Here is a 24,343-nt window from a genome sequence, read left to right on the forward strand (position 1 = left end):
GGGAATAGGGACATCATGTTTAATGGGTGCAGTTTCTGTTCGGGAAGATGAAATCATTCTGGAAGTGGATAATGGCGATGCTTATGCAACACTGTGAATGTACTTAATGCCACTGAATCCCATGATTGAAAATGTTAAAATGGTAACTTTCATAATTTGGATATTTTATTATCCTCCCTCCCAAACTTGGGGTTCTCAGATCGTTTAGGCCGAACAGCAGCCAAGGTCGGCAGGATCCCAGCTTGCCAAGACCTTCTGACCATGCCCCACAAAGGCCTGAAGGTGTTCGCCAGGACTTACACCTGGTCATGACATATTAGCTGAGGATTTGCTGCCCATGGCTCTGATGATCTAGGCTCAGACTGGATTTTGTGGGACCCAGGACAGCTGGCAGCAATGCAGCTCTCCACGAGGGCACCATTTTAAAAACGTCTGAAATGCACTGTAAATGGGAGCTTCCGGGAAGCCCTTTTGACGCAGCTGCAGTCAGCAGGACTGTCTTTCTCGAAGAAAGAAGATGAGAGAAAGGGGCTGGAACTGATAGGAGGGAGGACGCTGCCAAGTCCTCCTGGCTGTCTCTGATTCTCCACTGCAGCTGTGAGGCGCCAGCTGTGCCCAAGTTAAGACAAAGGAACTTTACTTGCCTTAGCCCATTTCTCTGTGGCATCTCACTGTCCATATGTGTTTGCACATGCACACATGGGTGGTTTATGGAACAGCTTCCCCTAAGGCAGTGATCCCAGTCTTTAGAACACAGGGATGATGAGTCCAAGTTGTAACTCGAATTCCAGTGACACACCAGTTAGCACTACACAGTGAGAACTGTTTTAGGTCACAGACAGCACCCTTGCAGTGGCTGGCCAGCTGGCACAGGGAAATCAGTAAAGGAACAGGGATGACTCCAGACAAGCCATCCACACCCAGCCACGCCCAAGCCTTCAGCTGTAAAGCAGTGATCCGTGCTGCAGGTCATTAGTAACGGGCATGTGGCACAAGCTGCCTTTTGCCCAGAAGAGGCTGCAGACCCCAGAAACACCTTGTTGGAGATACTAGTCACTTCCCATCCACTGAGTCCTCGAGCAGCATGGTTTCATGATTCTCTTTTGCAGGTGATGTCACTGTGTATACCTCAGGCTTTTTCCAGTGATCCCTTTGGGTCCCCAGTGAGAGGAGTCTGTAGCCAGGGAAGGTAGTGGCTGGGCAAATGTGGTTGTTCAGCTGTCAGGACCTATAGGCGGTGATACCTGGAGATGCCTGTATGAGCAGACAAGCCCCTGCACAATGTGGAGGCCTTGGCCAGAAGTGCTGGCATTACCACAGGATTCTCCTCAGTCAACCCCAGAAATGCACTCTTACCATGGAACTGGCTATAGGGTCAGAAAAGCCATGGATTGTCTGAAGCTTGGATATAAGGATATGTCATACCAGGCCACACCCTGGGGACAAGAAGTGTCCCTGCCATTGCCTACTATGCAGTTTGTGGCAATATGAGGAACACCAAACCTCTCAAGTGTCTTTCCTATACTTGCCCACCCAAAATTCAGGGTAACATTGCCCGTCTCTGTTTTGGTTCACGTTATTCTCCTTGAACAGGATGCCTTCCCATTCTTACCTGTTTATGACGTTTCCCCTAATTTATACCCATCTTTATACCTCCTGTTATTTAAGCAAGCTAACACAAGCCATTTCATAAACTTGTTTTCTTCTGGGGCCTTTTATTTGCAACTCCACAATTTGCCACCAGGTGGCAGTGGCACACTGCACTTTGCTATTCAGGTTTCCACTGGGAACTAAGGTTTGACGGGGACCTTCCACGTGTCAGGCCCTGCGCATGACTTCACTTTATCCTCCCATAACTCTAGCTGTTACCATCCGCACTTTACAGGTGAGGAGACTGAAATTCTGAGAGGCTAAATAATCAGCCCCAAATCACAGCAGTCTTTGGAAGCAGAGCTGGAGTTTTGAACCCAGGTCTGGCTGCTTTAAAAGCCCACAGGGTGTGGTGCACTGAGTTTTGCCCTAGGGGCCGAGTTTCCTGAAGCGCTCTCCTTACTGCATGCTGCCTTTCTTCTAATTTTATGTGCCCTACTGTCTCCAATCAAGGCCCTATCTTGCTCCAGTCTAGTTCCCACCCTGGGCACTAGATGCCAATTCCGTGTTGTGACCCTCCTCCATGTTCCAGGCTTCAGTGTGTTTTGAGGGTTTGCTTGGCATGAACTCTGTGTGGGCTGGGTGCTCGCTAAACTTTAATGTGGGGGCATGGGGCGACCAGGGCTGCTGGATACCACCTTAATGAGGAAGAGAGGGGCAAGGCTGTGCAGTGGGGGTCCGGCCTGTTAGGGCAGCCTGAGCAGCTGCAGGTCCAAGGCCGAAAGGTGAAGGGAGGACTCACCAGAGCCCCCGACCTTCCTTGGGGCCATCCTTGCTTAAGAAAGGGAACGTGCCTCCAGAGAGGGGTGACTTCTGCAGAAGGGGGAGAAAGTCGGGGGCCAAGGAGATGCTGAGAGAAGGGCAGTAAGCGAGCAGGAGGAGAGATCGGGGAGGACTTGGCAAGACTAAGAGCACAGCCGGTGGGAGGGGATCACGTGAGCCAAGGGGAAGGGAACTGGGGAGCCCAGGAGGAGAGGGACTGCTGCTGCCTGGGACGGCAGCCGAGATTCCAGTTCGTCCTGGGTGTGAGGAGCACAGAGAGGGAGGTCTCGTCCTGTTCCCAGGCCAGCAGTTCCCCCAGGCTCCCAGCCTTCCTTCTCAGCTCCGAGTACCACTCCTGCTGGGGGTGATGCTGACCTAGCACTACTTGTTCAGACACCCCTCCCCCCGAGGAGGGGCAGAGGTCCCGCCAGCACAGCGGGGAAGGCTGCCATGGGACGCTCTTCACTAGATGTCGGGACAGAAACAAGACCAGAGGCACAAATGGAGCCAAGAGGCAAGTTCCAAGTAGAATGTAGAAATCCGGGAGGTAGAAGGGGAACCCGCTAAACTGAAAGGGCAAGAAGTGGAAAGAGAAGACAGAGAGGGGCCAGGAACCCACCGTCCAGGGGGCAGGAGCAGGGATAGTAGGAACACGGAAGGGTCCCGTCCTGCTCCAACAGATGCTGTTGGTCTCACTGCCTTTTAATGTGGCTCAGGCCTGTTTCCCGGGAGGGCCGTCTAAGTGTACCAGGCAGGTTGGGCCCCTCGAGTGGAAAATGAGGCTCTGGGGTTCAGCCTCTAGCAGTGGCCTCTGACCCTAAGAAGAAGCCCCTAAAGCCAGCCTCCCAAATGTCAGACCCCTCTAAATTCTACCTACACTTGATGGTATACACTTGATGAAATGGGTCAGAAGACCAGAAATTGGGGCAGTGCTAGGAAAATTCAAAGGCCACTCATGCTTCTGGTTTAGCTAGGTTAGAGGATGGTGCAAATAACAGTTCTTACGTCCCTTTGGAGTAACTGAACACAGGAACCAGAAGCAAGAGGAAAAGGACGCAGGTGAGTCTGGGAGCATCAGGAAACCTCTTTAGGACCTTTTTAGGGGTTCTCTGGAGAAGCAGCTCTGAGGAGAGGGGGGTAAGGCTGCAGAGCAGAGCCCAGGACTCAGGAAGCCCAGGACCAGGCCTGGGACAGAACACAAATGCCAACAGGGACGACAGACCCCAGCTCACGCCCCCATTGTGCCATCGATGCTGCCACAGAACGAGGTGTTGCTCGGGGATCCCCAAGACTGGCCAGGAGAGTGACCTGCCACTGTGACTCCCAGGCATTTTGCAGCCAAACAGCCCTGTTGGCAGAGGAAGAATTCTTAGCCCCTCTTTAAAGGCTCTCTGATAAGAAACCATACTATCTGAGCAGCTGGAGTTCAATTACAGTGTTATTTGGACAAGGAAAAAAATTCAATTGTCCCACCCAGCCCAGGTTGCCTCTGTGATGATTTTGCCCCGGAGGCTCCAGAGTCAGGGTATGGTGAACTCAGCCTGCCTCCTACGAGTCACAAAGTGTGTGCACACATGGAACCTCACTCGAGTCTCACAACAGCCCTGGAACGTGGGCTTATTGCCCCACGTTATGGTTGAGAGGACGGAGCTTGCCCCAAGCTGTGGAGCTGAAGGGTAAGTCAGGACTTGAACTCAAGTCTTTTAATTCCAAATATCTTCCCCACCCACTCCCACCCTTTTTTTTTTCTGTCACAGATCACAGACAAATGATTTAAAAAAATAAGATCGATATGGGGAATTCTTTAAAAGCTGAATTTTCCATTTTAGAAGATCATCCTGTATTCTGTGATTACTTCCTTCCTGCTTTTTTTTGGCATTAAAATGTCCTTAAGGGAAATAATGCCAGTTGTGGATGGTAGATTCATATTTTTAATTTAAGGCCTTGTTGGCAAGATTTTAAAAAGTCACAACCCCAAGTTTAGCCCCCAGCAATTTGTACTGGGAAGTTCCCTGTGGGTTGGCATGTGAAAGCGCAGGAAGCAGTAGCCTACCTGGCAGTATTCACAGGTGTGCACGGGGTGGGGGGGCTCAGACAGCCGGGAGCCGAGGATGCGGAGTTCCTGCCACGCCCGGGCTCTGAACCTGTCCATGCCACCGCCCGGGTCAGGGGCCTGGCTCTCTGCTGCAGGAGCGACAGCTCCCCTTTTGCTCCACTGCCGCTGCTGATCTCAGCCCTGACACCACCTCAGGTGTCAGTGATGACAAGAGGGACTCCGTTCAGGGCTCACCGGTGATAGATTCCCTCTGGGGCTGCGGCAGCTTGCTGTGTCGTGGGAGAGAAAAGGCCTTTGCCATATTTCTTGAGCTATTGGTTAACTAAAATACGCAGTTACTCAAAGGGATCCAGGAGTGCAGCACTTGGAGAGACGGTTGGTGCACCACCAGATCTCGGCCATGTAACAGCACAATGCTGGCCTATACCATTCAAGGCCGCCTCTTTGTCTACAGATTGAGATGCAAAATTCTAAATTTGGGTCAAGCCCAGGCACAGTCTGGCCTCACTGCCCTTTCCAGCAAATCCTAGCCACCCAGAAACCATTCCCCCAGCACTCGTGGAAGCCAGTCCGCCGCACTCTGCCCCATCCACTGCTTCACCCGTCTGCTCACACTCATGCTGAGCAGGGAAGGTGGCCAGAGCCACAGCTCAATGCCCCATCATCCAAGGAACCCAGCCGTATTTGCAAAGCTTAGTGTCTCCCTATCGTGGCACTCCCTATCTAAATTGTCACTTGCCCTGTGTTTTGTTTCTTCTTTAATAGCTAAAGCTCTGTCAAACCAACCCCAATCTGATGTCAACATTCACAACATTTGCAGATGGAATATTTTCCATCATCATAAAGATGATTTTCTTTATGTCTGATATAAAAGGTTGATGTGTGAGCTCCAGAACTCCCTGCGATCTGTTCTGGCTCCTTAAAGGCGTGACAAACTCATCTGACCTTGAGGTTTGTTGGGAAACACTGAGAACCCCTTGGCTGAAGTCCATAACCCCGAGTGCAGAGCAGAAGCTGTGAATCCTGTGGTCGGCTGGTCGGAAGACTTGGCCTCCCCATGTCCTTCTGTGCGATGACTGCCCCTCCCCTCGAGGGCTGTGCTGGTGAGATGTGAGAAATCCTCTGTGCATACTCTAGACTCTTGGTGACTGAACACACGGCTCTTCAGAATGACTTACCCGTGCACCCCAGCCCTGGGGCCTCAGCGGATCTGCACCGTACCCCCACATCCAAATCACCGATGGCTGTCCTTGCTGAAGGATCAATGCCACTGAGCTCGCTCTTTGTGTAAACCTTCTGTGACTGTCCCTTCCATGCCCTGCTGGACCGGGGGCTGTGGCAGCTGGCCGGTCTCGCCAGCACGGCCAGTGGGATGGGCCCCTCCCTGCAGCCCCTCTGTTTGAGGAACCGCCCCTGCCCTGCAGAAGCTGCCCCCACTGTCTTGATGAGGACTGAGGTAGCCCAGGGGGATCTTCTGGTCCTTCCCATCTCGGGCAGAAGGGAGAACAGGCCTCAAAGGGCTACGTCCCAGGACCAGACTTGATTTGGGAATCTAAAGTATTTTGCGTCTTTCAGTGAACGTCAGAAATTGTCTGGTATTTTCACTAACTCCCATAGGAAAATATGAGCCAGGGCCTCTGCATGAGGAATGGCAGGAAAAACCAACTCAGTTCGCTGGAATGGGCTCCTCCACCCCACTCACCCCAGATGAGCTGAGGCGCGTCATCCTGTCAGTAGAAGGGGGCCAGTGTGCCTTTCTGATGCTCACTCCCCATCACGTGGTGTGGTGAACAGCGTCCTCTAAATATCTTACCCGGAATTAGCCAAGCTCAGGGTTAAGCGCATAGTCCTCTGAGACTGCCAAGTCTTCCTGGAATTTTGGCACCAGCCCCAAGTTCAGGGTTTTCCCCAAACCACTCTGAGTTTTGGTGATTCACTAGACTGTCTCACAGAACTTGGGGAAAGCACTATATTTACATCAGCAGGTTTGTCGTAGCAAAAGGAACCAAATCAGAACCCACCAAAGTCAGAGGTGCACAGGCACTGCCTGAGAGAGCTCTGAATGCTCCTCCAAATCCCGATCACAAGGCTGGTCTTTCTGGCACAGCCAGCCCCACCCTGAGTCACCCCTACCCTGAGTCACCCCTACCTGAGCATGAACTACCAAGGGGTCCACCGTGAGCAACAGGACACCCCAAATCACTCAGGTCTGGAGGCTACCCCCCAGGAGCCAGCACTAAGGCCAGGCCTCTGTCTGGGTAAGGTTAGGTCCTCACCACACACATGTCTCTGACAAAAAGCAGTGCCCTGGGGCAGTTCGTTCTAATACTTCACAATGTCTCATAGAGCGATGGTGTAACACTAAACATAGTTTGGAAAAATCATAACACTGAGTTGAGTCCAAAATAAGGTGGTCACTCATCTAATCGTTTGAGAGCGTTTGAGTCAGTTTACACTCCCTGCTAACCACTGGAGAACAGGGATTTTGTGTTGTGGCCAAGGGCCAAGCCACGTGCCTAAGAGTCGGTCCCGCTACGAGTAGGAGTGACATCCTCTGATGAACAGAGAAAAGATAATGAGGATAAGTAGGTATGGAGACCCTGCCCACCCCAAGTGTGCCTGGCTGGAGTACCCCTAGCCCCTGAATGGATGAAAAATACATCCCTCTTTCCAAACTATATAGGTATATCTCGAATTGGCTGCATTCTTACTGCCAAAATAACTTTCCAGGTCTATTTTTAGGTTGTAACACTTTGGCAATTAATGTTATTCAAAATTCTGTAAGCTGTGGGAAATCTTGAAACTGTGAATGAAATAATTTTTGTTTTAAGTTTCGACAATCAAAACACAATATTCTGATGAATCTTTGAAAGCATCACTATGAAGGTGAAAAGGGGGAGACATAGTTTCCATTGGATTCATTTCTGAACAATCACGTCTCTTTTCGCCGTGTGTGATGCTTATTTAGTTGGCACCCAGCGATTGTGAACACCCTGCACAGCCCGGGGAAAATGGTGTGCAAGCACCTGTCAGTGGGTCATCATGGGACAGGCTATGTCAAGCTGGTATCAGAACACCTTGGTCTGTTATTTGAAGAAGTTTGTATCAACTTCCCTGATTATATGAACTTCCTCCCATTTTAAAGAGCAGATCCATATAGTAACATCACTTCTAAGAGTAAATATTATGAAGTCAATGACAAGAAAAACTGGCAAAATTAACATCCCTTTTTGAAGCAGAGTTCTCAAGCTACAGGCTCAGCACCCCCATGAAGCCACAAGCCTCAAAGACTGCCCTGTCCGCCTCTCTTGAGCAGACGTCTTCATCAGCAAATTGGCCACCATGCCCTCTGGACAACTTGTCTGGTCCCAAGAGTGTAGTTGAGTCAAGGGGTTCATCATTGGCCAGATTTACTTTGCCTTAAGCTTCCCACAGTGAAGAAAAGAAATTCTCACGCCAAACTGTTTTATGGCAAATTAAGAAGCAATGTCCACCAGAGGAATCTTTCTTGACCTCTCACTGCTTCTGTGTGTTTGTGATAACGTGTCACTGTAACATTTAGCCATATCATTAGGCCACCTTCCAAACCACTATAGGCAGGTTACTGGCAAAAATGCAAGATTCTTTTTATAAATAATCCTCAGTTCACTTTGTGTGAGTATTTACATTTACCCAGGGTTGTTTATTACCCAGGAAGAGGGCAATTACATGTATTTGATATTCCATAGAACCCAGGACTGTGCCTGATGCCAAACAACTATGAAATAATTGTTTCATTAAGTTGTGGATGGGTTTTTACATCAGCATATTATATAATACCCTGTAGGATGGATATCCTAAGAGAATTGTTTGTGATGTTAGAGTCTGGATGTATATAGGAAATATTCTGATGCATGCCCCTAACTAACAGCCTTCCATCTAAGCATGCGAGGAAGTTAGATAATGACTAGAGGAGATTTGTGCTGCTGATAGAAATGAAATCATTTGAATTCTACTTGGCATTTCCAGAAATGTGAGTTACCCCCAGAACATGTATAGACCTGGAAAGTTCTAGACCTAGAACACCCTAGAATGAATTGATGGACTTTGGCTTCAGGGTAAAACCTGAGACTCTGTAGCCCCAGGAACATAAATAGTGACCATCATGTACTTACAAGGTGCTATGCAAGCCTCAAAAACATTTTCATTATTTTGACCCACCCACTGCTGCAAACTGTTTCCGGTGACCCAGGGGAGAGGTAATAGTATCCTCATGGCTCCCCGTTGACTGAACTCCTTCACGTGTATTATCTCATCAAATCCCTCTAACAACCAGGTGAGGTAGACATTATTTTCATAAAAGAGAGGCTTAGGAAGGTTGCAACTTGCCCAACCAAGGGGAAAAATTGTGTCTCAAAACCAGAATTTTAACTGAAAGCTAGTTCTCACTCACCATGCAATGGCTTTAGATCATCTGACCCTAAAAAAATCTCTAAACGGATCAAAAGGACAATGTGGACACAAACCCAATTTGACTAAAATTTGTCACTTTACATATTAGTAATTTCAGTGCATTGTGGGCGTGTTTTATATTGAATTCTGCCAAATTTTCAGAGTTCTTTGGGGAAAGTTTCAATCCTTTTGTTCTTTGCTATAATTCATTCCAATCGGTGATTCCCTGCATGCTTTATAGTAATTGCAAAATATTGGAACAAAGTATCCAACCACAGAGAGTGTGTTATATCTGCCTTAAATATCTTGGCTTCTAGAATGTAGAGAATTTCTCTCTCTTCTCTGTTCACTCACCTGTGATAACCAGGCTCCGGGTGGGGTCCAGAGCCTGTGATACGGGAGTGCCAAGCCCTCTGCCCACCCGCAACAAAGGATGCCACTTGGTAGCATGCATCACTAACACCAAATATTAAGGACCTGTGGTTTAACGAGTCATAAGAAATACATATTTGGTCATTCTGATTATTATTATACTTTATTATTATATTATTTCCCAGGTATATTTGGTCTTCATACACAGTTCCTGTAAACACTTCAGAGCCTTCAAGGTGAACTGGGTGTCTTGTCCTGTTGATGAGAGACTTTTGGACCCCACCCAAGTGTGGGGGCTGGAGGTTGAATCAGCCAATGGCCAATGACTTAGTCAATCGTGACAATGCACTGAATCCCTCACAAACACCCCTGAGAAGAGTGTATGGCTTCCATGTCGGAGAGAGCCTCTGTGCTTGGGGAGCCAGAAAGCTTCCCCGTACTGCCAGGCCAGGCCCCAAGCTCCACAAGGACAGAAGCTTCTTTATTTGGGATCTTGCCCTATGTACCTCTTTATTGAGCTATTAACTTAATGTCCTTTATAGTATCCTTTATTAAACTGGTAACAGTATGTGTTTTCCTGAGTTCTCTGAGCCACTTTAGCAAATTAATGGAACCTAAGGGGGAAGTCATGGGAACCTGCAGTCTGTAGCTGGTTGGTCAGAAGCACAGGGAATTGCCTGGAGCTTGTGACTGGCATCTGGGGTCGCGGGGTGGAGGGCAGTCTTGTAGGATGAAGTCTTAACCTGGGCAATCTGTGCTGTCTCCGGGCAGATAGGGTCAGAATTGAGTTGAGTTCTGGGACCCCCTGCTAGTGTTCGAGAAGTGCTTGGATTGCTCATGGGAAGATAGGGAAGATCCCCCACCCCACCCCCATACACAGACATGCACATATTGGAATCAGGTCCAGGAACCCAAAAGGAGTTATACTAATGTGTGTACTATATTAGTGCTGTGTATAAGAAAAAAAATAATGCCACACTGGATGTGCTAGTAAAACATTAAATTATAAAGCAATAAAAACATCCATCCCCTCTACTAACTTCTCTATAGACCAAGGCAATCTTTTCTATTCTAAGCAAGATTTCACACAATTTTCCTCTCCTCTCCTGTCTCCATCCTATGTATGTGCGTATTGTACACACACACACACTAATTTCTGAGGTCCAGTCCTCACATGACAAGACTGTTTAAAGCAGAAAAAAAAAGTTGGGGAGGGAGGGTAGAAAAAGAAACAACTTAGCTAGCTAGACTTGCTTGGAAATCTCTGGGGGCCTGGCTAATGCTAGTGCAGCTTAGAGAACGCCTAGTCATTTAATGAAACGCAGGGAAGACAGAGAGGCATTTGCTATTCTAAAAACCCCCAAGTCAGTGAATGCAAACGTGCCCTATTCTAGAAAACCCAATTAAAGGAACTGCTGGGAATTCTCTGCATAGTTAAGCAGAACAGTTTTCCCCCCTTTAAGGCCATGTTTACCCTTCAGAAACCACATACCCTTAAGCACAGAAAGCTAGAAATGCATCATTTTCAGGAAGGACGTGCTGCATTAACTTGGCCCTGTCCTTCAAAGGAAGAAACATGAAATCCATCACTGCCTCGGACAGCTGCTGCCTCCATGCTGCTGCAAAGAAAGAGAACCGGCTCCAGGGCCCACATGTGACTCTGCTTGGAGGGGACAGATGTTGGGGGTGGTCAGAGCCTGGGCCTTCCTCTAGCCTACGGACATGTTCCAGCAAGAAGTCAGTCTGAGAAACTGTAGACCAGGGAAGTGCTTTCCAAAGCCACTGAGGCAACAGGCAAATAAACAAACAGGGATATGGAAGCTCACGCCCCAGTTTCTGAGATTTGTCACTGGGTCACTTGCAATGACTGAGTCAAGATGTATATTCTTTGCTGAAACTGCTAAGGGAACTTTCTTCCAAGTGTTCTGTCTCATCTCCAACCAGCTCGTGGTGGTTTCAGGTTACGGCCATGTGCTCAGTGTAGCCCAAGTGAAATTGTGAGATCTCATAAGGCAAAAAATAAAAACAAAAGCTGAGTGGGAAGGGGTGTCCCTGCCTCTCTCTGGGTCTCTGGGTCTGGGGCTGTGCCCCTTCCCGCCTCTCCATCCCTGGCCTGGGGCTCTCCTCGTCCTTCCTCCCCATGCTCTCCTCTGGCAGGAGAGTCACCCCCACAGCTCTCCGAGGACTTGTCTCCAATGCAGGCAGCCGGCAGAGACGGACACCGCCTCTGCTTCTCAGGTCCACACCCCTAGAAACTAGAAACTCCTGAGCAAAAAGAACATACCCCCTGCCTTTATGGAATTGTAATTTAGTAGAGAGACCAAAACTAGGCACACACATGTGTTTAAGTTACTAAGGGAGAGGACAAGAGCATGCAGAAGTGCAGGCTGCTCTGGTGGAGAACCCATGGGGGATGCTGTGGAATGAATGGGCCCCCCTGCCTGCCCCCGACTTTCATGTGATAATGAGTGTGACGGTATTAGGTATTAGGTGTGATGGTATTAGGAGGTGGGACCTTTGGGAGGTGAATGGGTCAGGAGTGTGGAGCCTTCATGATGGAATTAGTGCCCTTATAAAAGAGACCCCAGGGAGCTCCCTCACCTCTTCCACAAGGTGAGAACACAGCAAGAAGGTACCATCTGTGCCCCAAGATTCAGGCTCTCACCAGACACTAAAATCTGCATAAACTTGGACTTCCCAGCCTCCAGAAACTGTGAAAAATCAATTTCTGTGGCTTATAAGCCACTCAAGCTATGGTGTTCCATCATAGCAGCCAAAATAAATGAAAACAGGAGATCAGGGGAGGGATTATATAGGTTAGGGGTGCCAAGAAGTGCTCACCTGAAGGAGTGACATTTAAGATGAACCCTGAACAAGAAGTAGGAATTAGCCATTCAAAAGGAAGGGGAAAAAGAACTTTCCAGGCCAGGGAACCACATGAACCTGGAACCAGAGAACCAGGGAACCTGGGGCAGGGAAGAACTGAATTTATTTGAGGAACTTAAATGTCAGTGTGGCCAGAGATGAATGAGACAGAGGGTGAATTGGGTTGAGCTAGAGTGGCCTCAGGAGCCACCACATGGGTCTCTCATAGCCAGTTATGGGGTTCTACTGAAATTGCAATGGAAAGCAATGAGAGTTGTAGCAGGTGCATCACTGTTTTGTTTGTTTTAAAACATCATTCTGGTGACAGAATGAACTGATAACCGACAAGCATCAGTGGAAGCAGGGAGGCCAGTAAGAAGCCTATTTGTGCTTCCATAGGGGCAGCTATGCTAAGTTCTCAGTCCAAGGCTATGACAATAGACATGGAGAGAAGAGAAGGATTCAGGATAAACTTGGGAGGTCAAAAGGACAGGTGTTAGGGATGCATTTTACGTGGAGAGTAGGCAGTGAGGTAAAGGGTAGAACCAAGAATGCACCTAATATTTCTGGTCTGAGAAACCGGGTGGATGCACGTGTTGGTTCCAAGACCAGAAGCTCTGGAGCAAATGGGGAAACGGCTCTGTTTCAGACACTGTGCTTCAGCTGTCTCTGAGACATCAAAGTAGGGCTGAAGAGTAAGATAATGGTATCTGAATCCAGTGCTCAGAAGAGAGGTCTGGCCAAGAATGATAAATCTAAGAGCCACCAGGATAAAGAGGGTTTTTTTAAAAATGGGAATTGGTGAGGTCACCCACGGAGAAAGTGCAGAATGAAATGAGAACAGCACCTAGGACTGAGTTTGGACAACTCCAACATCCACAGCAGGTAGCGGAAAATCAACTAGGAAGTCTGGGGGGGAATGAGGAAAACTGGGCAAGCCAGCTGTCAAAGCACAAGGAAAGGGAAGGGTGTGTGTGTACATAGCTAATGATGATACCATCCCTATTTTCCTTCCAGTGCCTTCCTGTTTTACAGTTACTCCAGGAAACCTTTTAAATCTCAGCTCCAACTTTAAACTGTCAGATCCGCTCATCCATCCATCTACCTACCCAACCATCCATCTATCCATCCACCCCCTACCCCTCCATGCATCCATCCGTCCCTCTGTCAATCCATCCGAGTCCCAGACTTCCCACTAAGGTGCAGGGCACACAAGGCTCCACAAGGAGGAGCCCTCAGTCCTCTCTCTTCATTTTTCCTTTCTCCTGTTTTTTTGTTTTCTGGCTCTGAAGGAACTGTCAAAGATTTGCTTCACGTACATATAATGATATCCATTGCGGTTATTTGGTCTTGGTAAAGCACCACAGATTTCCGGTAAATTATGTTGAGTTTGTGGTAGTAATAATAGCAATAATAGTAATACCATGATTGGAACAATCTTCCTTTTAATAAAGAGAAGGAATATTTCTAGCTTCCAAATTGTCTGCTCTGTGTTTTCACACAGTCTGGATTGCTTCTAATCCATTTAAGCCTCTTGCCTTCAGTTCACTCAGTTTCTTTCAACATTTGCATTTTCCTTCAGCCTGTCAGCATGAGAAACTCTTACGTGGCAATGCTTTAAAGGCCAGAGGAGTACGTTCCAGAGACTGAGACTGTTTCTGTTGTGCAGCACTTGCTAGGGGCCTCGTTCTCTCCTTGCAGCAGGTGGCCTGTCCTGGTTTAGCTGGCATCTCTGCCCTTGGCCACCGTCCTCCCTAACTTCTGCCACCACGAGAACCACAAGTTTCCCTTTCTCAGTAGGTCCCTTCTTCCTGTTGCCACCTGGATTTGCCTTTTTACAGGTCATTTATCCATCTACTTTGGCATGATGGAGATTTCACATAGATTCACATATTCCTTGAGGACCTTCTGTGACACAGGTTGCAAACCGAGATACTACTGGCTCTTCCTCCAGTCTCCCACTGGGTCAGATTTACTCTTTGCCACTGTCTTCTTTCTGTCTCAAGACTGTTTCAGAGTAGCGTGCACAGGGCTCTGCTCCAGCTGCAGCCCCTTGGCCTCTCTGCTCCCTGCCACTTAGCATGTTGCAATTATGCAAAATCTAGTCCAGATTTTCATACGCTGGGGCCATCCTTGATCTCTAGGGCACCAGATCACAGAGCACTCAGCTTTTTTACGTTCTCTTTTCTATAAACTCTTTCCCAACTCCATCAGTGGGTGGCCTCATGCCCATTTTGGAAGGAGGTAAGGGCATAAATCCTTAGAAAAATAGATAGGCTCCGTCAGCCTGTGTTTGCCATGGCAGGTGATGAATTAGGAGGATTAAATCTCCAGCGAGTGAGAGCTGTTAACACTGTAATGGCTCTGCCAGAAAGAGGTTTCTGAGTGTCTTTCCCAGGGGCTCTTTCAAAATAAAATGAACCTGCCTCAGATGATTTAGGGGGACAGTTTAGATGACGTTTCAAAATTCCTTCCAGTCTTGAGTTTCTCCTGCTCGTCCCTCCCCGACTCAGCCCTCTGATTTCACGCGCCTGAGTGGTTATGCTGTGAGGGACGGCACCCATCCTCCCTACCTGGGCTTTCTGTTGCCCCAGTTTTATTGATGGGTGAGGTGGACTTTTCGTAAATCCATCAAAAACATACCTGAAGCACACTCTTGGGTACATATTAAATCTAGGAGCCTTGATGTCCTTTTCTTTCTGTCCCTGAAAAAAAATTAGGCATCTATTCCCACAGTGGGCCATGTCTTAGATTTGCTAAGCTGATGATTTTCTTTGACCATATTTATCTTTCTAAGTTTTGAGTGACTGGGCACTTCTCTGAGCCATTACTCCTGAGAAGTAATTAAGCTGTGGAATTCTTCACTTGCAAGGGTAACCATGAGTCTAGAAGCATATTCCCGTGAATCCTTCTGCATGCAAAAGCCAAAGAGGACTGACTCTGGCCGCCTCGCTCAGCTCAGGTGCATCGTGTGGATTAATTAGGTGGGGGCCACTCCAGCAATTTACTTGCTTCACAGACATTGCCAAGCACCCACTGCGTGCTACACCCACTGCTGGGGAGATTTCCAAAGACTTAGCACAGCGTGAATTGTACAGTGGTAAGCATAGCTGACAACATGTTCTACAGCAGAGGAGGCAGAGAGCAGGAAGGAGGGAGGGCGTCTGGACTCTGAAATCAGACAGTCTTGTGCTTCTAACCAGCTGCTTCACCCCTGCACAGCTGTGTGGCTTTACTGACCTGCCTGTGCCTTGATCTCAGCCTTCCCAGTCTCCAGGACAGTGAGTAATCAAGGTTTGTTGTTTTATATATTTTTTAAATCTGCTAAACCCTAGTTTCTTCCTCCATAAATGTAAGACTGTTGCAAGGGTTAGGTGAGTAAATGAACGGGAAGTGTTCACTGTAACCAGTGTCCAGGGGGCATTGAACATGTAATGACTGCTCTGGGCCCCTGAATTTAGCTGAGGCTGTTCTGTTTAAGGCATGTCTCATTGCAGGGCTCAATTCAAAAGAAATACAAAGTGTCCCACAGGAAGCTTTGGAAGGTAATAGATGCCTTTCCTGTAAGTGTCTTTAGGAGGTGGAGAGAATTGCATTATACCACTGGGAGAGAGCCAGGCTCCCAACTGGGCTCCCTACACCCCTCTTTCTCGGCCCCGAATCCCACTGCTCATCTGTGACCAGATCTTTCCACTTTTCATAAACGCTCCTCACCCCCATCCCAGCCCGGGGCCCTTATGCTCCCCTTCTCCTTCCTAACCCACCTCCAGCATGCCCCACCCCACTTTCGCACAACCAGGAAACCTCCTCCTGCCACATCCTGAGTTGGTTTTGAACCACGCCCGGCATTTACCAGCATTTCTAAGGACTGTGGAGGCAATGAGCTTCAGGGACATGATTTTTTTCCACTGGTGTTAAACAAAACTGAATATTAAGGAAAAGAGTCTCCAGGAGAATCTGCAAGGCCGGAGGTGGAAAGCAGGGGAAAGTGGGAGGCAAGGCTTTCCGCTGCTTTGCGAGGCAGAAGGGGCCCTGGACCTTCCCAAACGAGGGAGGAGTAACTGCTCAGCATCTGCCCGCCGGGAGGAAAGCAGGGTCTCTAATCACGGGGAGATGTGAATGGCATGCATTTCCTAGGCTCCGCAGAGTCTGTGGTCACTCTCCACCTTCACTGTGAGAACAGGGCTTTCTGCAGAAGTTGGGGGGGTGCAGTGGAGCACCCCGCACCTCTCCCTCTGGGAACTCAGGGGGATGGGACATGCGTGTTTCCCACCCAGGCAGAAAGCATGACAGAGACAGATGCGTGCTTGGTGGCATCGCTGGTCACCAGGCTCCACGCTCCCAGGCCAGGCTCATCACCCCGAGGTCACATCGCATCTCTAAAGAGGAGCAAAGCATAAAAGGATCTGGATTCCAGTCGGAGTTGGTGTGCAGCGGGCAGCTGCCCAAAGCCCCCCCGTGGGTCCCCAAGGCTTCATGTGGCTCGGGTTTGATCTGGCCCCCGTGAGGCGGGTGTCTGGAGGCACATTTAGCAAGAGCTCTCCCACACTTAAATAGAACCTTCTCTGGCACCCTTGGCAATGCATTTAATCAGATGCAATTTAAGGTAGAAAGAGACTGAAGTTAACTGAGTGCATTCCATGTGCCAGAAGCTTTCCATACGTGATTTTACCGACTTCTCAGGGTTATAATAGGTAGGTGCAATTTTTCCTTTTTTAGCTTAAGCAACAGCAGCTGAAGGTTTTTAAACAACTTACATAAGGTCGAAGCACCAGATAAGAAGCAGAGTCAGGGTTTGAAGCCAAATCTGTCTGATTCTGAAGTACTTATGTCTCCCATAACTACATATAGTTTCCCCTTCTTCATGTTAGACATTAAAATTAAAGCCCTTTAACACTTATAGACCAACTTACACATTTCTAAATTAAGGCCTGATAGACCCTCAAAAAATATTTTCACAGAAAAAAAAATCACTCATAGTGAGTTCAATGAAAAGGATCTACCCCATTGCTCAAAACAGTGCGGCTGCCCTGATACTTTCATCTCGGGATTTATTTATTGTCCTGGTGTGCTCAGAATGGACAGATGACTGTGACGTCTGACATGAGGTTAAACAGAATTTCTCTGCCCATGGGGAGCGTTACCATCCTGGTCTCATCCCAGCGCTGGCTCAGAAACATTTAAGACCCTGCCCTGAGGCAGTGCACCATTCAAATCACGCTGAACAATTATGCCTTAACGCCACCATTCACCATTTTGGGAGCCAAAATAAATTTATCTGTGTGATTTTTTTTTTCACAAAATGTAGATTCAAACAGCAAACAGACCTGATTCCTTTCCTTCTAAAGCACATTGCCCAAATGGGCTCTCTTTGTCCCCTCAGTTAATGAAGTCTCCTCACTGCCCAGAGAGGGACCGAAGGGAAAAAGGAAATCTTTGATTAAAAAGAAAGAAGAGGAACCACTTCGTCGTTACCCACCTAGTCTGGGAAGTCTGTGTAGAGTATCTACAGTGGCTCTATTATTGCTTGCTTTCTAAAACAGTCCTTCTTAAATGGTGCCTGGCTTTTTTGTTCTTATATTTCTAATTTGACTTTCCCAGATGACATTTGGGTCTATAAGGAGATGGGGGGAGAGGGTCAGCCTCAAAGAGGAAGAACTGAGGGAAGTCATTGGGCTCCAGAATCTTTGTTCTTTTATCATTTCTTCCGCATCTCACATCTACGAGCAAAGGTCTGACCTTGCTTGCTGGGCCTTCAGGCACACGAAGCTTCGGCGAAAATGAAGCAAAGCATCGCCTCTCAGTGGAGACAAAGAAGTGTTTAAGAGATCGGAGAGGAAAAACCAGACCCGGATGTTCTCTCTCACAGGACCTCATAACAAGTCCCAGGAGTGTCATGGCCAGTCCGCCTGGTTTGTCTGGGCCAGACCATCCCCCTGTCCTCCCTGCTGGTGAGTACAGTGGTTTCAGAAGCTCCCCGCAGTGAAGAGCCCCCGATGGCCTCATTTCCTAAACGACCAGAGTTGTCCCTGAAAGTCACTTCTCAAATCTCCTGTGCAACTTGCTTGTGAGGCTCCACAAGGATGGTGTCTGCCCCTTCCGGGTCCCCATATTGCTATCGGGCAGGTAGCTGACTCTGTATTAATGACAAAAATAATGATGTTGACACCTGCCAATACAGGACCTAGATGGGGAGAAACTCTGAATTCTCCTGATGCATCAGCAAATTGCAAGTTGAGGGCAACCACTGAAAACTTACCTTAGGAAACACATTACCAGCCATGTATTAAGAATCTTAACCAGATGGAAGGCAGAAAAAGCCCAGCAGCCAAGCGCTGCTTCCCTCTCCCAGCTACTTGGAACAGTGAGGCACACAACCAGTTGAAGTATATATTGTGCAAAGCACCTGTGCCAGAGACCTCAGGTACCTGTAATGAGCAGCACAGGGCAGTTGGCCCAGATTTATAGATTTTTCCCACAATGAGATCACCACTTTTTACACTTATCCAATTCTATGTGAAGAGTTTCTTTAGAATTCCTTTCCAACTTTCTACAAGTTTACCCAATGTAGGGGGCAAGGTGCTTATAGATGTAAAACTTGGATTCTGGCAGGAGATGCCCAAGAAAGGAGCTCTGGATTTAAATCTGGCTTCTGCAATGTGAAGTGATCTCAAGTTGTAATTTTGTGCCTTAGTTTTCCTATCTGAAAATTGGACAGACTGCTAGTGTATCCCATAGGACTTTTGAAAAGGTAAGAATTTTAAGAAATTAAAAACATGCTGCAGACATAAACTACCCATGCAATTTATGAGGTTCCTTTATTCTGAGACAACCAGGATATACCAGGTAAACTCACTTTGTTAATATTTACTGAGTGTCTGTTCTGGGTAGCCAGGATGTAAGCTAGATGCTGCTGGTGATGCAGCAGTGAGCAGAACAATGAAGGCCCTGTCGGTAAGGAGCTTTAGCTTCTAGTCAGAGGAGACAGAAAATATAATACAATACACAGCTGACCCTTGAACAATGAGGGGGTCAGGGTGCTGACCCCTTGCACAGTCAAAAATCCACATACAACTTTTAAATACACTGTAGAGATGGTTTGTGGGAGGTAAATTCCCTCAACTTTTGCTTATATGGAAATTGTTTAATCCCTGCTTCAAATTTAAATGATAATCTTGCTGGGTAGAGTATTCTTGGTTCAAGGCCCTTCTGTTTCACTGCATTAAATATATCATGCCACTCCCTTCTGACCTGTAAGGTTTCTGCTGAGGAGTCTGATAATAGCCTGATGGGTTTTCCTTTGTAGGTGACCTTTTTCTCTCTCTGGCTGCTTTTAATACTCTGTCCTTATCCTTGATCTTTGCCATTTTAATTATTATATGTCTTGATGTCGTCTTCCTTGGGTCCCTTGTATTGGGAAATCTGTCCACTTCTGTGGCCTGAAAGACTATTTCCTTCCCCAGATTGAGGAAGTTTTCAGTGATTATTTTCTCAAAAGACTTTCTATCCCTTTTTCTCTCTTCTTCTGGTACCCCTATAATGTGAATATTGTTCCATTTGGATTGGTTGCACATTTCTCTTAATATTCTTTCATTCCTAGAGATCCTTTTTTCTCTCTGTGCCTCAGCTTCTTTGTATTTCTATTCTCTAACTTCTATTTCATTTACTGACTCCTCTCCCTCTTCTAATCTGGTTTTAAATCTCTCCATTGCATATTTCATTTCGGATACTGTATTTTTCAAAGTTTTTATCTCTTTCTTGAAGTCCTCCATGAGGTCTTGAATATTTTTCTGTAGCTCTGTGAGCATGTTTATGATTTTCCTTTTGAAATGTTTATCAAGAAGATTGGTGATTTCACTTAGCCCTCTTTCTGTTGTTTGTGGGATTTTGGTTTGTACCAGGTTCTTTTGTCATTTCATATTTGTATTGATTACTCTGGAATAATAACTTTGTATAGGCAGTGCCCTCTAGTGCCCAGAAGCTCTACTTTCTGGAGCTTCCCAGCATCTGGAGCAATAGTGGGGATTGCAGGTGAGCAGTGCCAGTGCCTGTTGGGAGGAAAGAGCTCTTTCCTGCTTCCTGGCTGTAGTGCCTGCCTCCAATGCCAGGGCCAGTGGGCTTAGCATGCAGGGAGGAGCTTCTGCATTAGGCCCCTGTAGCTGCAGTAGCCAGAGCTGCCCTGCTGGCCTAGTGCAATGGTGGGTGAAGCAGGTTCGCGAACTGGTGCCGGCCAGATGGAAGGAGTGGCAGGCTGCATATCATGGTGGGGGACCTCGATGCATGTCACCAGCCATGGGGATGGAGTGCCCGCAGCTCCTTAAAGTTCCCAACCTGTTGGGCTAGTGTGACAGGATGATTTTGTCCACCTTTCTCCTGAGCAGCAAGCTCTGTGTAACCCTTGCCCCTTTAGCAGCCCTCTCACTGTTGGGAAGTCTTTCAATGTGCCCACCTTTCTTTTGTCCCAGGGTGGCCAGTTGTGGGTATTTGTTCTCCACAAGAGGCTGGAATCTCAGTCTCTCTGAGTATTCCACCTGTCTTTGCTTTCCAACCCCATGTAATGTGAGTTTGTGCACCCAGAGAAGATCTCCAGGGGTGGGTGTTCAGCAGTCCTAGTCTTCCACCCCCTCCCTACTCTGTTTCTCTTCCTCCCGCCAGTGAGCTGGGGTCGGGAAGGGCTTGGGTCCTGCCGGATTGTGGCTTTGCTACTTTCCCTTTTTTCTGTGAGGCCTTCTCTTTTCCTCAGATGTAGGCAGTCTGTTGCAGTTTTCTTTCCAATTGCTCTTTCAGGATTTGTTGTATTTGCTGTATTTTCATATTATATGTGGTTTGGGGAGGAAGTTTCTGTCTCACTTCTCACACCACCATCTTTAAGCCCCCCTCTCTCTCTACATACAACTCTTGATTCCCAAAAATTTAACTGTTAATAGCCTACTGTGGAACAAAAGCCTTACTCATAGCATAAACATATATTTTATATGTTATATATATATATTATATTGCATTCTTACAATAAAGGATGCTAGAGGAAAGAAAATTTTTAAGATTGTTGCAAATCTCAAAACATTTTCCCAATATATTTATTGACAAAAGTCTACATATAAATGGACCCATGTAGTTCAAACCCATCTTACTCAAGGTCAACCATTAATTTATGATATGATGTGATATAATAATATATAATATGATTCCAGGCATTCAGAAATATGCTAAAAATACAAAGAAAGGCAGGGGCTGGAGGATGAAATGGAGAGGGTGTGGCTATTTCAGAGAGGGTGTCTGATACAGTCTGTCTAACAATTTGGTATTTAAGCCAAAACCTGAATGAAATGAAGAAGTGAATGGATTTTGAGGAAGGAACCTTCTAAATACAGAAAACAGAAAAATGCAAAGATTCACCCATCACTCAGTATCACAATCAGAAAGAGACAAAGATTTGCCTCCTCACATAGAGGCTGAGAAAGCTGCGGCGCAGCAGGAGGTGGAGACCCCTCTGATCCGTGTGGCTTTGCATCTGGACAGGAGCAGGTAAAAGGCAGAGGGCGTCTGGCTGCTGCCCGGCCACTCCACCAGGGTGCAGGCAACGTGAGACGCTACGATGTCAGTGGTAGCAGCTGTTCATGGTTTTCTGAGACCTGTATTTCTCTGACTGTGAAGAAGCTTCTACCTTTTACCATAAAACGGGGGTGAGTTGTGTCTGGCCCTGAAAACGGCCACAGAAAACTTTGTAATTGGTCTCATTTATACAAAGTAACGCTCTTCTCCAGCTGCACTCTGCCTGTGAGTGGGCAGCAGGCAAAACAAAGCCAGAGCCCAGACTGCATACACCAAGTGCCCATTACCCTCTCCCTAAATATTATTTTTTGCAAAGCCTTTAGCTAAATTACAAGCCACTTTATAGTCTGGATACACCCTACCATAGCGTGTATATCATACTGAGCCATAAAATGTGTTGAAGCTTCTTGGGGCAGGAACAGGTATAAAATTACAGTCCATTATTACTGTATTTCCTTCCATTACTCTTTGTTATATTTCTTAGGTCTAACCAAAATCATTCTTACTTCTGCTGATTGTGTACAGCCTTCAGATATCAGGAGATGGTCTCCGGCTTCCCCCAGGTCATCCTTCACTGAGCTCTTCTCATCTTTCTTCGTGAATCCAGCTGTCCTCCTCCATCACTCCGGTTGCTCTTCTGCCAGCACTCACCCGTTTGTCTGGACCTGGCTGGTAATTAGAGACTCAGAGCTGAGCACAGCCTTCCAGGTGGGGTCTCAGCAGGGTCGTCTGTTACTCCAAGTGCTGCTTAGCTGATCCATTTCCATTTCCTCCCGGGTCCCACACTTCACTCCAGACAGAATAATGTGAAGCGAGCATAAAGGGGAACAGCACAAATATTACCCAGACCCAGAAAACGGGTCTTGGGAGGACAGATTAGAAAGCTGGGCCAGGTTCTGTTTAGAGCCCAGAAGTAGTCACAGCAGAGACATTTTGTCTTAAGCGTTACTAAAACCTGCAAGGGGCTGAGCTTTCTGGGGTTTCTCTCCAGAAGTCACTAGAAGCTGCTGTACAGGGAGGAGCCTCCCGCTCCGTGCCGCAGGCTGAGGGCTCTCCCCCATCCAGGTTCCCTCCCCACTGCACATGCTTCTTCCTCTCCACAGCCACGCAAAGGGCACTTTCCCAGCTACCTGTTCACCATGATCTGGATTCGTTCATTTTCTCACCTGCAGGTTTATGGAAGGGGAGAAAACCACATCAGCAGACAGCTGGCATGAGTTGGTCTGAGTTGGTCACACTTCCCTGGCAATTTTGTTGGTGCAGTTTTTCCTCATCTTGTATGCCCACCCCAGCCCTGTGCCTAACATTTATTTGTCACAGAGAGGTATCCGACAGACACTTGGGGGCTAGCTCCAAACAGTGGATTAGACAGCACTGGGCTCACGGCCGCTCTCTCCCATAAGCCATAGGACTTGGGGCAGGTTGCTTAACTTACTTGGGTCTCGGTTTCCTCACATATAGGACAGAAGAATCTCCTTGGGATTTTGTGAAACAAAGTGAGAGGGCATGAGTAAAGTCCCTGATACGTAACAGGCATTTGTACAATGTTAGTTTATCCCCCCAGAGGGAAAACCTCTGGTGTCCAGCTCTGGTGGACCTCACAGTCTCTCATGTTTACAAAATTTCTATTATCACCTTGACTTAGAGAAAGCTACTGTTTGGAGGGGAAAATTTTCAAAGAATACAGTTAGTGTAATCCATTAGCAAGAAAGTATAGAAGTTCATAACCCAGCTTTGATCTGCAATTTGGAGGAAGGAGTTTCCATATACTTGAGGGATCATTTCTTCCCCTTGATGGGATGTTGGAATTTAACTTCCATTAACCATTACAGACATAATGAGTTGGCATCCAGGGGAAATGTACCCTCTAGTGCTTAATGAACGCAGAATAAAACATTTCCTTTTATCTTCGACATTTACCAGAGTAATTTGAATGATGATATTTATATTCATGATGCATAAGATCCTTCCATCAGCTCCGTATTGTCGCTAAGGCTCCAGTGGAATGCCAATAAGCACACCAAGATATTTTTGATAATTTTGTGGTATGGAAGCTGCTGCTGCAGATGAATCATGTGGTCCCAGGTCAATAGAAGATAGAAAACATTTTACAGCAGCTGCATCTTTCTGCTCAAACCAATGGATTTTGGTGGCATTGAAACAATAATCTCCAAATAGAGCACAAATCACTTTTAATAGAGCAAGGCCCACCTACCACCTGGTAGGATGAAAACGGGCCAGTGGCAATAATGAAGGCCATTCCCCCAAACATAAGGTTCAATAGTTCGTCCAGCTGGGACTAGAAGGGGCAGACTTGAGAGCTTAAAAAGGTCCAGGCTGTGCTGTAGTCCCATATTTTTAACATGAGAAAACTCTACAGTGAAACCATCTTGCTCCCTTGTTATATCTGCAAGCTCCTTGAGGCACAAGACTATGTCTTACGTATCTTTACTTTCCCACCTCTTAGCACAGGGCTTTTGGTGCACAGTGGACTGTTTTGAAGCATTCACTCTGTGTCAGGCCCGTATTAAGCATTTTATATCATATAATCTTATGCATTTCTCATTACAAGCTTATGAGGAACGGAAATAGTATCAATATCCCCTTTTTTTCAGATTAAGAAACTGAGGTTGGTTTAGAGAATACTAAACACTT

At 47.2% G+C, this 24,343-nt stretch overlaps 1 protein-coding gene across 2 annotated transcripts in view; it reads left to right on the forward strand.

The window, feature by feature from the left end:
• Positions 1-15,290: 15,290 nt before the first annotated feature.
• Positions 15,291-24,343, forward strand: part of SLC35B4 (solute carrier family 35 member B4) — a 55,399-nt gene continuing 46,346 nt past the window's right edge. Inside the window, exon 1 of one of the 2 annotated variants that reach the window (XM_073238442.1) lies at positions 15,291-15,430. The gene's annotated coding sequence lies outside the window, so the exon portion shown is untranslated. The remainder of the gene's footprint in view (positions 15,431-24,343) is intronic. The other variant, XM_073238441.1, reaches the window with a different exon arrangement.

Source organism: Manis javanica, chromosome 6, assembly GCF_040802235.1.
Source record: "Manis javanica isolate MJ-LG chromosome 6, MJ_LKY, whole genome shotgun sequence".
NCBI classification, from domain to species: domain Eukaryota; kingdom Metazoa; phylum Chordata; class Mammalia; order Pholidota; family Manidae; genus Manis; species Manis javanica.